The 16,076-nt window shown below is 42.2% G+C and overlaps 1 protein-coding gene across 3 annotated transcripts in view; it reads left to right on the top strand.

The window, feature by feature from the left end:
• Positions 1-16,076, top strand: part of MC5R (melanocortin 5 receptor) — a 75,254-nt gene that overhangs the window by 42,657 nt on the left and 16,521 nt on the right. For 2 of the 3 annotated variants that reach the window (XM_056521493.1, XM_056521494.1), the window contains exon 2: positions 6,726-6,853. The exons of the other annotated variant lie outside the window; for it this stretch is intronic. The gene's annotated coding sequence lies outside the window, so the exon portion shown is untranslated. The remainder of the gene's footprint in view (positions 1-6,725; positions 6,854-16,076) is intronic. 3 annotated transcript variants of the gene reach the window in all.

Here is a 16,076-nt window from a genome sequence, read left to right as displayed (position 1 = left end):
AAATCCCCAAAGTCCGTCAGGGTGCCATCCCAGGCTATGAACACATGGTCCACGAACCTAAGATGGCAACTGACGGACCTGAGGAATGGATTCCTTTCAGTGAATACGAATTTGCTTTAAAAAAAATGCTACATATAAATTTGCAAAAGTGTAAGCTACTGGAGTGCCAATGGCCACACCCCATATTTGTGTCTACCAAGTATCGTCAAACTGAAAGGAATTGTTACTCAGCACTAAGGTAAGGGCCTCACATATGAATTGCATGGTCCTATTATTTTTTTTTTATGTGAAAGAAGCTCTTTTATACATTTGACTCCCAATTTTTGTGGTATACTGGTATAGAGGCTTTCTATATCTATATCCACTGCCTGGAGTGACCTGTGGGCAAACTCTCCCTCCCGTAAACTCTTGCATGAACACACAATCTGATGGCACCGGGTATTTACTTTTGGTTAGATCTTTTGGTTAGGTCTATCATGGCATCTAAACATTCTAACTCTGCACTAGTGGCCTCTTTCAGAACATTGAACCGCAAAGGACCTATCAAAACTGGAGTTTCCCCTTCTAGTTGGTTCTGCAGACTCTTTTTATTGGAAAATAAATTTTTTAAGATTCCGTTTTCTGATTGACACGAATAAATCTACTTCAAAGTCCACCACATTAAATTCCTCTGTGAAAGAAAAGTTCAGACCTCTGGTGAGATGGTAGCAGAATCTCACTTCACTTCTAAAACAAAGAACACTGATTGGCATCGAAAACTGACCCTGTAGGAAATTATAAATGCTGTTCTTGTACATGGTGTCAGCATTTTAAACCTGGAAAAATTGTGTTTATAGGAGGGGAGGAAATTCAAGTGCGATGTTTGATTACATGTAGAACCCAATGGGTGGTGTATGCGATGTCGTGTACCTGCGGTCATTTCTATATCGATAGTACTAAATGATGCCTCAATACCAGGTTTAGAGAACACTTATATTCTGTTCGTTCTCCCCGCTTTATTGAGCATATGATTGTTGTCCACAGAGGTAACTGCAGTGATCTACTTTCCAGGCCTGGAACAAATGAATATTAAAGAAAACATAGACAGAAAAAAAACTTCTCCAAACGGATGCAAAGTGGATTATTAAAATGAATGCCTCTGGAAACTTGGGGTTTAATGAGAGAGTAGATTACAGTGTGATCCTCTAAATTGATTTTAGAATGTCAGTTTTGGTTTTAAATCCTATGTATTTGTTTCACTAGTTGGTTTTCTAATTGTACACATGTGTCTGAACACATCATTGGTGGAGCTTCTTTAACTGTGATGTGGGGCAAAACAGGTAGGGTCTGACAAAGTGTGCTGACGCATGCGCAACATCTGTTACCAGGCTCACTGCTGACTAACTGCGTCCCCGTAATACTCTTCCGTGTGCACCCTGACATGCTGCATCCTTAATAAAGATACCGTGACACTGACATCCTAGTGAGTGACGCCTTTCATTTCTTATTATTTCTACTCCAATATATAAACTTGACAAAGGATAGGTTTCCACACAGGTTTTTTTTTTTACAGTAGGAAGGAGAAGTATAAGTCTTTCCTTTATATTTCACATTCATTTTGAATACACGTCTGGCTTTGGCTCAAAAACTGCAGTGGTGGGTTAACAAAAGACAACAAAAAAACTAAAAAAAAAAAAACTGTGTGGAAATAAATGCTAGCCATATTTTTCTAAGTAGCCGACAATGTGCTATTTTACTTGACAATGCTACAGGGGCTGTTAAGTTTGTGTAATTAATAACATAGTGTCTATGCCTATGTTTCATGGTGGGCTCGCAATTCTTATGCGATTTTTGCCCAGAGCTTTATTTTTAGCAGCATGCAAAATGACTGTCATTTTAGGTTTTCCCAGGTTGCAGTGCAGCTTGAGACATTACATCACTAGTCAGGTGATCAGAGGGAGCCAGTCTTTGCTTCAAAGGGTGGAGCGATCGCTGGGTGGGAGGAAGATTCATTCTGTTTTTGCAACAGCTTTATGCACCCTGGTCAGAAAACACTGGTCTATTGCACTGAAGGGATTGCAGGTGTGTTTCAATGGGTAGGGTGATAGATGTGTGGGAGGAAGAAAAGTGACCTCACACATACAAACAAGGAATGATGGTATTTGTAGTTTAAGGGAACAAACTCCAACAAGAAATAGCCAGTTCACAAAAGATAGCCTCAGCTTAATGGTAATCTCACAACATAGTTATTTGGCCCCTAGACAAGCGTGGATCCTTAGGTACATAATAAAATCACCTTATGGTGGATAACCCATTTAAATTGGTCTATGTATGTTTTATATTTAACTGAATTAACTACCTGATGTATTGCTTTATATATTGTTAGCCACTAGTGCCAGTATGGTTATGAGATCTTATGATCCTGTGGTTCTAAGATCTTATGGCATACTGTGTGAGATGAATCATAATATACTTAAGCAAACTCAGATCAGCTCTTCAGACAATGTCAGGGGCCTATATTTCCCTTGTAATTGTAACTATGTCAACCCCAGTTACAGGAGAAATCAATATTAAAAATGTATTTTAGCTAGAAAATGCCCCACAAGGGTCTTGTATGCACTATGGGTGACACAAAATGTGTTTATAAAACAAAATGGCCCTCATTTACTATTCTAAACCCGACTTTTTTTTGGCGCATCTTTGTCTGCGACATATCGCAGACATTGTGCGCCAGTCTGCGACATGATGCGACATTTTTTCCCGGCGGACCCTATGTGGATTCTCCCAAACCCGAAAAAAAGGGGCGTAACCCGACATTTCTGAGCTTTCCCACGTATTTATAAAGGTTTCCAACCCGAATTTGTTGAATTGTTGTGGATTTTTTCCCAGGAGTTGGAAACCAAAACCAACAAAACCCATGTGCGACAAACAGGATGCAACATAATAATAAATACCAGGGGAAAAAAGCAGTCGGGTAAGAAAGCAAGATAGATTTACAACCCGATTTTCTAAGTAAATGAGGGCCAATGTGTTTGGATATCTATTTTTACATACACACATGCACTATTTGTAATGATGAAAAAAATATATTAAAAAAAATCCCAAATTATACAAAAAATAAATATTTTTAAGAAGATGTAAAACCAAACAGCCCAAACTATGCCCTTAACCTCCTCTCATGTAATAGAATAATGAGAATAATGAAATTCCTATGAGAAACCATTGATCAATGTAAAAGATCAGTGTGTGCAGTGTTATAGCCTCCTATGGGAGCTATAACACTGCAAACAAAAAGTGAAAAAAAAGTTAATAAAGATCATTTAACCCCTTCCCTCATAAAAGTTTGAATCACCCCCCTTTTCCCATTTAAAAAAAAAAAAAAAACTGTGTAAATAGAAATAAACATATGGGGTATCGCCGCGTGCGGAAATGTCAGAATTGTCAAAATATATAATTGATTAAGCCGTACGGTCAATGGCGTATGCGCAAATAAATTCCAAAGTCCAAAATAGTGTATTTTTGGTCACTTATTATGTCATGAAAAAATGAATAAAAAGCGATCAATAAGTCCGATCAATACAAAATTGGTACCGCTAAAAACTTCAGATCACAGCGTAAAACATGAGCCCTCATACCGCCCCATATGCAGAAAATGAATAAAGTTATAGGGGTCAGAAATGACAATTTTAAACGTATACATTTTCCTGCATGTAGTTATGATTTTTTCCAGAAGCACAACAAAATCAAACCAATCATATATAATTAGGGTATCATTTTAATTGTATGGACCTACAGAATCAAGAGAAGGTGGAATTGTTAGGAAAAATGTACTGCGTAGAAGCGGAAGCCCCCAAAAGTTACAAAATGGCATTTTTTCTTCAATTTTGTCGCACAAGGATTTTTTTTTTCAGTTTCATCGTGGATTTTTGGGTAAAATGACTGATGTCATTACAAAGTAGAATTGGTGGTGCAAAAAATAAGCCATCATATGGACTTTTAGGTGCAAAATTGAAACAATTATGATTTTTAAAGGTAAGGAGGAAAAAACTAAAGTGCAAAAACGGAAAAACCCTGAGTCCTTAAGGGGTTAAGGTACTGATTTAATCAACGAGAAAATGATCACGATTTAATTCCCCCAACCCCCCCCCCCCCCCGATATATCACAGAAAAAAACGGGCGAAAATTATTTGCATAATCGAAAAAGAAATTAAAATTTCTGTTTGAAAACGTGCCTGGTCAGGAAGGATGGTAGGGAGGCCAGTCTAGAAGGCGCTAATATACCTTTATTTTGTATTTTCTGTTCTATTGTAGTGTCTGCCTTTTTATCAATTAAGAAAAATGTGAAAGTTAAAAAAGATGGCATAGTAAAAAAAATCTTTGACTTTTGGAAAACCGTGTTGTTTAGACTTTTTTTTCTTCTTAAATATTAGTTGGTCATATCAATGGAAAGTATAGAGATCTTGCTAATGACATTTTTATACCTGGTCTCTAATCATGACACGGAGGCATCCATTATAAGTTGAGGAATAAACATGTCAGTCATCTGCCACATAATGTTGCAATGGTTAATTCATTGGATTAGCTCAAAAGAAATTGGTACACTAGGTAAATAAATAAATAAATCAATTAAATAAATAAATACATTTTGCCTTTGACCTCTTTTGCAAGAGCATAATAGAGTCCTTACCCAACTTGCCAGGAGCGGACACAGACAGCATAGGGCCCCTGTGCAAAGAATATGCCTGCCCCCCCTTCCCCCATACATCAATTGTTCAGGTAGGAGATAAATATGAGATATGAGATAGATAGATATGAGATAGATAGATATGAGATAGATATGAGATAGATAGATAGATAGATATGAAATAAATATGAGATAGTTATGAGATAGATAGGAGAGAGATATGAGATAGTTATGAGATAGATAGATAGATAGATAGATAGATAGATATAAGATAGATAGATATGAGATAGATATGAAATAGATAGATAGATAGATAGATATTAGATATATATGAGATAGATAGATATGTAGATAGATAAATAGATAGATAGATATTAGATATATATGAGATAGATCGATCTTAGATAGATAAATAGATGGATAGATAGATATGAGATGGATATTAGATAGATAGATATGAGATAGAAAGATATGAAATAGATACATATTACATAGATAGATAGATAGATAGATATGAGATGGATATAGATAGATATATAGATAGATAGATAGATAGACAGATAGATATGAGAAGGATATGAGATAGATATGAGATGGATGGATAGATAGATACATGTGAGATAGATAGAGAGATAGATAGATGTGAGATAGATAGATATGAGATAGATAGATAGATAGATAGATAGAAAGATATTAGATGGATAGATAGATATATATGAGATAGATATGAGATAGATAGGACATGAATATCTTTTTACCAACCAGGGTGCCTCCAGATGTTGCAAAACTAAAAAACTACAACTCCTGGGCCTTTGGCTGTTGAGGTATGCTGGGAGTTGTAGTTTTGCAACAGCTGGAGGCACCCTGAGGGATGGATAGATCGATAGGTAGATAGATAGTGTTTTCCAACCAGGGTGTCTCCAGCTGTTGCAAAATTGCAACTCCCAGCGTGCCTGGACTGTAGTTTTGCAACAGCCGGAGGCACCATGGTAGAAAAACACTGATCTATGCCCAGTCAATCTATCTCAGTGTTTACCAACCAGTGTGCCTCCAGCTGTTGCAAAACTACAACTCCCAGCATGCCCGGACAGTCTTTAGCTGTCCGGAAGTTGTAGTTTTGCAACAGCTGGAGGCTCCCTGGTTGGGAAACACTGCCTTAAAGGATTAATGATAAATAAACAAGCAGTGTGTCCACATGTTGTGGCCCCAGTGGGGTCACTTTCCCTCCTCCAGGGTCCACAGGTCATCTACAAGTCACATTACAGGAAACACTTTTTGAAAAATCGCGGCAAAAATGACGCAGTTTTACCGCGATTTCGAAAAATCGCTGTAAAACCGCGCCATTTTTGCCACGTTTTTCCCCAAAAATTGTTCTTGCAATGTGACCTGTAGGTGACCTGCGGACACCGGAGCAGGGAAAGTGACCCCACTGGGCTGCTACCCCCAGCCCCAGGTTATAATGCTAGTGAGAAGAGAGGCAGGACAGGGGACATAACTTCCCCTCACAGCCGCGGTGCTCCTGGGAGGCCTGTCAGCTCTCGGCCTCCATCCTCTTCCTGTGCTGGGGGCGGAGCCATGAATCAGATACCTTCATCCCTGCGCTACTGCCTGTCTCCCTAATGATACCGGAGCAGGAGCAGCGCAGGGATTGTAAAAAAAAATATATAGCGCTTGACTGAGTGGGGATCGGGACAACTGTCCTGGATCCTCACCAGCTGCACCTCTCTCTCAAGGGGGCCCTTGGCCAGTGCCTGAGGGCCCATGTGTACTGGCGGGCCCCTGTGCAGCTGAACATGCTGCACATGTGATTTGTCCGCCCCTGCAACCTGTAACCATTCTGGTGATCTATGGTGATCAATCAGTTTGGGTCCTAAACGTCAGGCTGGGACTTAGGTCTAAATTATGCACTTCCTTTCTATCAACATGGTAGGATGTTAGACCTACGCAACTTTGTCTTGTGAAGATGTGAAATATTTGTTATACTTTTTCTACTTTTGGAATTGATGGTTTCTTGCCCTTTAAATCTGATTTCTCATACCAAACATTGTTTGTGTCTTGACAGGTGGGCCTCATTGCTGATATGCTGACACTTCTACTGAATCTCTGTACATCCTGCTGACAACGTACCTTTGCTACTATGATCTGGTCAGAGATAGTTTTCCACTTTTATCTTTATACACTGAAATACAGGTAGGAATCAGTTATGATATATCTGTCAGTTATCATGCATACTGATTGTAAGATGTGCTATATTTTTTGTTTAAAAAAAAATATATATTGTAGGCGGCCAGCAGGTAAGGTGGTGGAAGGTAGACATGTGCCTAGTTGGTTGCTGTATCAACCTGTGGGTGGGGGCCGTTCCCACAGTCTGGTCAGGAATTTACTGGACCTCTTGAGGCCTTTAACATCTTAAGGACCAAGCCCATTTTCACCTTAACCCTTTGGGGACAGAGGGTTTTTCCGTTTTTGCACTTTCGTTTTTTCCTCCTTACCTTTTAAAAATCATAACCCTTTCAATTTTGCACCTAAAAATCCATATGAGGGCTTATTTTTTACGCCACTAATTCTACTTTGCAGTGACATCAGTCATTTTAGCCAAAAATCTACGGCAAAATGAAAAAAAATAATTGTGCGACAAAATTGAAGAAAAAACGCCATTTTGTAACTTTTGGGGGCTTCCATTTCTACGCAGTAAATTTTTCAGTAAAAATTACACATTCTCTTTATTCTGTAGGTCCATACAATTAAAATGATACTCTAATTATATAGGTTTGATTTTGTTGTACTTCTGGAATGTATATGTTGAAAATTGTCATCTTCTGACCCCTATAACTTTTTTATTTTTCCGCGTACAGGGCAGTTTGAGGCCTCATTATTTGCGCCGTGATCTTACGTTTTAGCGTTACCACTTTTGTATTGATAGGACTTTTTGATAGCTTTTTATTCATTTTTTCATTATTTAAAAAGTGACCAAAAATACACTATTTTGGCCTTTGGAATTTTTTTGCGCATACGCCATTGACCGTGCGGTTTAATTAACGATATATTTTTATAATTCGGACATTTCAGCACGTGGCAAAATCACATATGTTTATTTTTATTTACACTGGGTTTTTTTTAAATGGGAAAAGGTGGGTGATTCAAGCATTTATTAGGGAAGGGGTTAAATTATCTTTTTTTTTTTTACAGTGTTATAGCTCCCATAGGAGGCTATAACACTGCACACACTGATCTTTTACATTGATCAATGGTTTCTCATAGGAAACCATTGATCAATTATTCTGCCGCTTGACTTCTCATGCCTGGATCTTGGGCACTGAGCAGTCATTCGGTGATCAGACAGCGAGGAGGAAGGTAAGGGACCCTCCTGCTGTCCTACAGTTCAGGATGCCACGATTTCACCGTGGCAATCCCGAACAGCCCCCTGAGCTAACCGGCATTCGTTTACTTTCACTTTAGACGTGGCATTCAACTTTGAATGCCGTGTCTAAAGGTTTACTAGTGTGTGGCACTGCGATCAGTGGCGTGCGCTATTAGCCACGGGTCCCAGCCATTGCCCAACCCGCTATGACGTGGGGCCACGGTGTAGCCCCGCGTTATAGAAACGGAGTGGGCGAAGGGCGTATGGTACGCACTCCGTCCCCAACAGTTTAAGGACCAGAGCATAAGCATTAATAACTCTCGGATGCTTTTACTTTTCATTCTGATTCCAAGATTGTTTTTTCATGATATATTCTACTATATGTTTTCGTTGATACTTGCATCATTTCTTGGTGAAAAATTCAAATTTTTTTTTACTTTGAAACTCTCTGCTTATAAGGAAAGCGGACATCCCAAATAAATTATATATTGATTCACATGTACAATATGTCTACTTTTCAATTGCATCATAAAGTTGACATGTTTTTACTTTTGGAAGACACCAGAGGGCTTCAAAGTTCAGCAGCAATTTTCCAATCTTTCACAAAATTTTCAAAATCAGAATTTTTCAAAGACCAGTTCAATTTTGAAGTGAATTTGAAGGGCTTTCATATTAGAAATACCCCATAAATGACCCCATTATAAAAACTGCACCCCTCAAAGTATTCAAAATGACATTCAGTAAGTGTGTTAACCCTTTAGGTGTTTCACAGGAATAGCAGCAATTTAAAGAAAGTCTTCATTTTTTTACACTTGCATGTTCTTGTAGACCCAGTTTTTGAATTTTAGCAAGGAATAAAAGGAGAGAAATCCCCCCCACAATTTTTAACCCAATTTCTCTAGAGTAAGGAAATACCTCATATGTGTATGTAAAATGTTCTGCGGGTGCAGTAAAGGGCTCAGAAGGGAAAGAGTGACAATGGGATTTTGGAGAGTGAATCTTGCTGAAATGGTTTTTGGTGGGCATGTCACATTTAGGAAGCCCCTATGGCTTTACCTTTTCATAAGGTGTAAAAGGAGAAAAAGCTTCTCAAAATTTGTAACACAATTTCTTCCAAGTACGAAAATACCCCATATGTGACCCTAAACTGTTGCCTTGAAATACGAAAGGGCTCCGAAGTGAGAAAGCGGTATGCGCATTTGAGGCCCAAATTAGGGATTTGCATAGGTATGGACCCAGATGCAAGCATTACACTTGCCCCAGATACCAAAAAAACCTACAGCAGTGTTTCCCAAAGAGGTTGCCTCCAGCTGTTGCAAAACTCCAAGTATGCCTGGACAGTCAATGGCTCTCCGGCAATACTGTGAGTTGTTCTTTTGCAACAGCTGCAGGCTTCATTTTGGAAACAGTGCTGTACAAGACATTTTTCATTTTTATTGCAGTGGGGGTTGGGGGGAGGTAATTGTGTAGGGGTATGTGTATATGTAGTGTTTTACTTTTTATTTAGTGTAGTATAGTGTAGTCTTTTTAGGGTACATTCACGGGCCGGGATTCACAGCGGGTTTACGCATCTCAAACTTGCAGCAGAAAACTCACTGTAAACCCCTGCAAACCTCTAGCTGTTGCAAAACTACAACTCTCAGCATGCCCTTTGACTGTCCGTGCATGCTGGGATTTGTAGTCATGCAACAGCTGGAGGCACACTGGTTGCAAAACACTGAGCTTGTTACTTAACTCCCAGCATGTACGGTCTGTCAGTGTATGCTGGGAGTTTTTTAGTTTGCAACAGCTGGAGGCACACTGTTTGCGAAACACTGAGTTAGGTAACAAACTCTCAGTGTTTCGCAACCAGTGTGCCTACAGCTGTTGTAAAACTACATCTCTCAGCTTGCACTGACAGCCGAAGGGCATGCTGGCAGTTGTAGTTATGCAACAGCTGGAGGCACATTACTGCAACTCCCAGTATGCCCTTCGGCCGTACGTGCATGCTGAGAGTTGTTTTTTCATTAAAAAAAAGTGCCTCCAGCTGTTGCATAACTATAACTCCCAGCATGCACAGACAGCCAAAGGGCATGCTGGGAGTTGTAGTTGTGCCTCCAGCTGTTGCAATACTACAACTCCCAACTTGCTCTTTGGCTGTGCATGCTGGGAGTTGATGCTTAGCAATAGCAGGAAGCGAACAGGCCTCACTTCCTGCTGTATCCTGCTGCCTCCGCCAATGCTGCTCCTGCCGCTGTTCCTGCCGCTGCTGTCCTGATCCTGCTGCTGACACTGCCTGAGGGGACCCCCCGCTGACCTCTGCCAAGGTAAGTAAGGCCCTGATCGTAGCCCCGATCACTGGTGATCACGGCACAGCAGGACAATGATTGGTCGGTCGTTTCGACCGATCACGTGATCGTTAGGTGGCACCCGTGCCGCCTCACTCCTGCTGGAGTCTTGGACGCCACCTATCACCCTTTTTTCCGGGTCTCAGGGGGGTCTCAAGACCCTGCCAGGGGTTTTCGCGGGGTGCCTGCTTAATGATTTCATCAGGCATCCCAGTGCGGTCCCCACCCAGCGAGTGGTGGGGACCAGAATTCAAACACCCTGGGTCCTTAAGTACAAGGACATGTCCTTAAGGGTCTGCTGCTCGTAGACCTCAGGTGAGAAGAGTGGGAACTGGAGGAGTTGTTTGCCATTTCTTCCACATTGTGCTACAAGTACTGGAGCACACAAAAGGTGCCCTGGGAATCAAGACAGAGATAGACTGGTGTCTCTGCACCAAGAATACCCACCACTACATGGTTATTTAAGGAGTTTAAGCTGGAGTGACGTTTTTGTTTGTTCTGAGTTTCACGGCTGATGTTAATCCCTCTGCTGAACTGTTATATTCCTGCGGGTTTGTTTTTTAAAAACCCCTTTTGTTTTTGCACAAACATCCTGCTTGTTTGCTTACCATTTGTGCAGCTAATTCCCACTATATGACTATATGTGTGCGTGTGTGTGTGTGTGTGTATATATATATATATATATATATATATATATATATATACACACACATATATACACTGGGGAAAAAAAACTATTTAGTCAGCCACCAATTGTGCAAGTTCTCTCACTTAAAAAGACGAGAACGGCCTGTCATTTTCATCATAGGTATACCTCAACTATGAGAGACATAATGAGAACAAAAAAATCCATAAAATCACATTGTCTGATTTTTAAAGGGGTACTCCAGTGGAAAATATATTTTTTTTTAATCAATTGGTGCCAGAAAGTTAAACAGATTTGTAAATTACTTCTATTAAAAAAATCTTACTCCTTTCATTACTTATCAGCAGGAAGTTCTTTTTGTTTTGAATTTCCTTTCTCTCTGACCACAGTGCTCTCTGCTGACACCTCTGTCCATTTTAGGAACTGTCCAGAGTAGGAGAGGTTTTCTTTGGGGATTTGCTCCTACTCTGGACAGTTCCTAAATGGACAGAGGTATCAGCAGAGAGCACTGTGGTCAGGAAGAAAGGAAATTCAATAAGAAAAGAACTTCCTCTGGATCATACAGCAGCTGATAAGTACTGGAAGGATCAAGATTTTTAAATATAAATAATTTACAAATCTGTTTAACTTTCTGGCACCAGTTGATTTAAATAATTTTTTTTTCCAGTGGAGTACCCCCTTAAAGAATTTATTTGCAAATTATGGTGGAAAAGAAGTATTTGGTTAATAACAAAAGTTCATCTCAATACTTTGTAATATACCCTTTTTTGGCAATGACAGAGGTCAGACGTTTTTTGTAAGTCTTCACAAAGTTTTCACACACTGTTGCTGGTATTTTGGCCCATTCCTCCATGCAGATCTCCCCTAGAGCAGTGATTTTTGGGGGTTGTCGCTAGGCAATGCAGACTTTCAACTCCCTCCAAAGATTTTCTATGGGATTGAGATCTGGAGACTGGCTAGGCCACTCCAGGACCTTGAAATGCTTCTTATGAAGCCACTCCTCCATTGCCCGGGTGGTGTGTTTGGGATCATTGTCATGCTGAAAGACCCAGCCACGTTTCATCTTCAATGCCCTTGCTGATGGAAGGAGACTTTCACTCAAAATCTCATGATACATGGCCCCATTCATTCTTTCCTTTGCACGGATCAGTCGTCCTGGTCCCTTAGCAGAAAAACCAGCCCCAAAGCATGATGTTTCCACCCCCATGCTTCACAGTAGGTATAGTGTTCTTTGGATGCAACTCAGCATTCTTTCTCCTCCAAACACAAGTTGAGTTTTAACCAAAATGTTTTACTTTGGTTTCATCTGACCATATGGCACTCTCCCAATACTCTTCTGGATCATCCAAATGCTCCCTAGCAAACTTCAGACGGGCCCAGACTTGTACTGGCTTAAGCAGGGGGACACGTCTGGCACTGCATGATTTGAGTCCCTGGTGGTGTAGTGTGTTACTGATGGTAGCCTTTGTTACTTTGGTCCCAGCTCTCTGCAGGTCATTCTCTAGCTCCCCCTTGTGGTTCTGGGATTTTTGCTCACTGTTCTTGTGATCATTTTCGCATCATGGGGTAAGATCATGCATGAAGCCCCAGATCGAGGGAGATTATTAGTGGTCTTGTATGTCTTCCATTTTCAAATAATTGCTCCCACAGTTGATTTCTTCACACACCACGCTGCTTGTCTATTGCAGATTGTCTTCCTAGCCTGATGCAGGTCTACAGTTTTGTTTCTGGTGCCCTTCGACAGCTCTTTGGTCTTGGCTAGAGATGAACGAATCGAAGCTGATGAACCTGAATTTGTTACGAATTTCATGAAATATTCGATTTGCAACGAAAGTGAATATCGCCACCATTCTATTGTGCAAATTGCTTCATTAAATTCCTGCAGTCCCTGCTCCAGGGCATCTAAAATGGCAGATCCACGTGTCAGTACATAGGGCAAAATCAAATTTCTGCGCAATTCTGTGTTTTTGTTCCACAAAAAAATCATCTGCTGGTTATACTAGTCTGTAGACAGTATAATACCCAGCAGTCCATTCCTAATAGTCTTTGACAGATTGAAATCTTGTGTTTGGTACACAGCTTATTTTGTGCTGCAGCACTGTTGTGTTCTGCTGGTACTGTACTATTTTATACCTGTTGATCTGTCAAGGGCCTACATACTGTGAAAGAACAGCCAAAAGTAATCACCAGCTGGTGTTTTAACCTAATACGTTTAGTAAGCGTACAGTAGCGCATTTTTCTGCCATCATAAGTGCATACCACATAGCTACATCTAAGTGGTGTACTATTTTGTGCCTGTTAATCTGTCATGAGCCTACATACTGTAAAAGGACAGCCAAAAGTAATCACTGCTGGTGTTTTAACCCAATACGTTTATTAAGTGTATAGTAGCACATTTTTCTGCCCTCATAAGTACATACCACATATCCTACATCTAAGTAATGTACTATTTTGTACCTGTTGATATGTCAAGGGCCTAGATACTGTGAAAGTCCAGGCAAAAGTACTCACTGGCTGGTATTGTACTCAGATACATTTTTAAGTGTACTGTAGTGCATTTTTCTGCCCTCATAAGTTCATACCACATACCTACATCTAAGTAGTGTACTATTTTAAACCTGTTAATATTTCAAGGGCCTAGATACTGAGAAAGTCCAGGCAAAAGTACACACCTGTTGATGTTCTAGACAAATACTGTTTTAAGCGTAGTGAAACGTATTGTACTCCCCTCATATACGCACTAAGTATGTCGGACAGAGAAGTGCCAGGACATGCACAGAGGAGTGGCAAAGGCCAAAATTTATCAGGCAGAGGTCGCAGCAGACAAGGGGTGAGTGGCAGCGGGAGTCGCAGCGAGAGGCCTGAGCTCCCGGTATCAGCTAGCGGTCGTGTCTCATCCAGAAACCCATCTGCCGTCATGAATTGGTTAACATGCTCATCCACTTCATCACATATGACATCTGATACCCCCAGTCAACAGTCGGTGGGTTCCTTAGACACAACCCTCAGTTGGCATGGCGCGGGAACAGTCCCTGTCCTCCCATTGCATTTGTCCTATGCTGTACCCACCCCTACAGAAGTATCTTATGCTGTGGGTTCAGCTCCACTATTCACTGAGGACGATCTAATAGAGGAGAGTCAGCAGCTTCTGCCCAGACTACAAGTGCAGGAGACATCCTGCACTTCCTCCGCTAGGCGGGCAAGTGGTGATGAGGAGAGTGACATGGGAGGCGGTGTTGCCAGCATTCAGGGTCCTGAAGCAGACACTGTTTAGGAACCTGAGGAGGACATCAGTGACATTCAGACATTCATTGATGATGATGATGAAGCCGATCACAATTGGGAGTCGGGTGCAGAAGGGACTTCATCATCATCAGGAGAAGAGAGCTGCAGGTTGCCTGTGAGGCAACAGCTGAGCCAGCAAGGCGGTAGCATGGTTGGCAGTCAGCGTGGTGGCAGAAGGGGAAATTCTGGAGCCAAATGTGCCCGGGGAAGACCACCTGCTTCGCGGCAGCCTACCTTCCCAGGAGGTAGTGGAACAGGGGTTCCTGGAGACGGTGGCAGTAGCAGTCAATTAGTGTGGACTGTTTGTGGGAAAATCAGCTACTCAGCGGTGTGGAAGTTTTTCATCAAGCATCCGGAGGAGGTTCACATAGCCACATGCAAGATATGTCAGCAGAAGGTAAAGCGTGGCAAGGGTCCCAATGTTGGCACCACGGCCCTGCGTCAACATATGCTTCACCACCATAAAGCGGCCTTAGAGAACCGTGGCTCCGATGTAGTGGTCCAGCCTGCTGCATCACCCAGTGACACGCCGCTCCCTCTTTCAGCCAGCCAAGGCTCCACCACCTCAGCCGAAGGAAGCTGTGTGTCATACCCTCCTTCTGTCACTTCAGATGTTCCTGCTCCTCCTACATTTAGGCAGCCATTCTGCCAACAATCCATCGGCGAAGCCATGTCCAAGAGACAGCAGTATGCGCCCACTCATCCAACGGCGCAGAAGCTGAATGTGCTCCTATCTAAGTAGCTGGAGCTGCAGTCCCTCCCTTTTCAAGTGGTGGACTCTGCTCCTTTCAGAGAAGTGATGGCTTGTGCGGGTCCAGGTGGTGAATGCCAAGCCGTCATTTCTTTGCGAAGAAGGCAGTACCAGCCCTACACAATTTTGTGGAAGAGAAGGTGGACCACCTTCTCTTCCACAGGTGGTCCTTGAGCCTGTCGGTGTGTACCAAAGTGCATGGCAACACCGACGTCTGGAGCTGTAATTGTGTTCAGGGACAATACATGTCCTTTACGACTCACTGGGTGAATGTGGTTCCTGCACAGCATATAGGTCTGTAGGTCTGCATATACCTATGGGGAAGGGAGGGAGGGGGGTTTAGGTCTGCATATACCTATGGGGAAGGGAGGGAGGGGGGTGTAGGACTGCATATACCTATGGGGAGGGGAGGGGGTGTAGGTCTGCATATACCTATGGGGAAGGGAGGGACGTGGGGGGGTAGGTCTGCATATACCTATGGGGAAGGGAGGGACGTGGGGGGTAGGTCTGCATATACCTATGGGGAAGGGAGGGAGGGGGGGTGTAGGTCTGTAAATACCTATGGGGAAGGGAGGGAGGGGGGTGTAGGTCTGCATATACCTATGGGGAAGGGAGGGAGTGGGTGTAGGTCTGCATATACCTATGGGGAAGGGAGGGAGGGGGGGTGGGTGTAGGTCTGCATATACCTATGGGGAAGGGAGGGAGGTGGGTTTAGGTCTGCATATACCTATGGGGAAGGTAGGAGGGGGGGTGTAGGTCAGCATATACCTATGGGGAAGGGAGGGAGGGGGGTGTAACTCTGCATATTCCTATGGGAAAGGGGGGTTGTAACTCTGCATATTCCTATGGGAAAGAGGGGGGTGTAACTGCATATTCCTATGGGAAAGAGGGGGGTGTAACTCTGCATATGTCTATGGGAAAGAGGGGGTGGAACTCTGCATATACCTATGGGAAAGAGGGGGGGGGTGTAACTCTGCATATACCTATGGAAAATAGGGGGTTACCTGGCTACCTATCTACCTGCCCTTTTACTGGGGAAGGGA

This window comes from Hyla sarda, chromosome 5 (assembly GCF_029499605.1).
Source record: "Hyla sarda isolate aHylSar1 chromosome 5, aHylSar1.hap1, whole genome shotgun sequence".
Taxonomy (NCBI): Eukaryota; Metazoa; Chordata; class Amphibia; order Anura; family Hylidae; genus Hyla; species Hyla sarda.
Note: the sequence above shows the minus strand (reverse complement) of the source record. Positions and strands in the feature narration are given on the sequence as shown.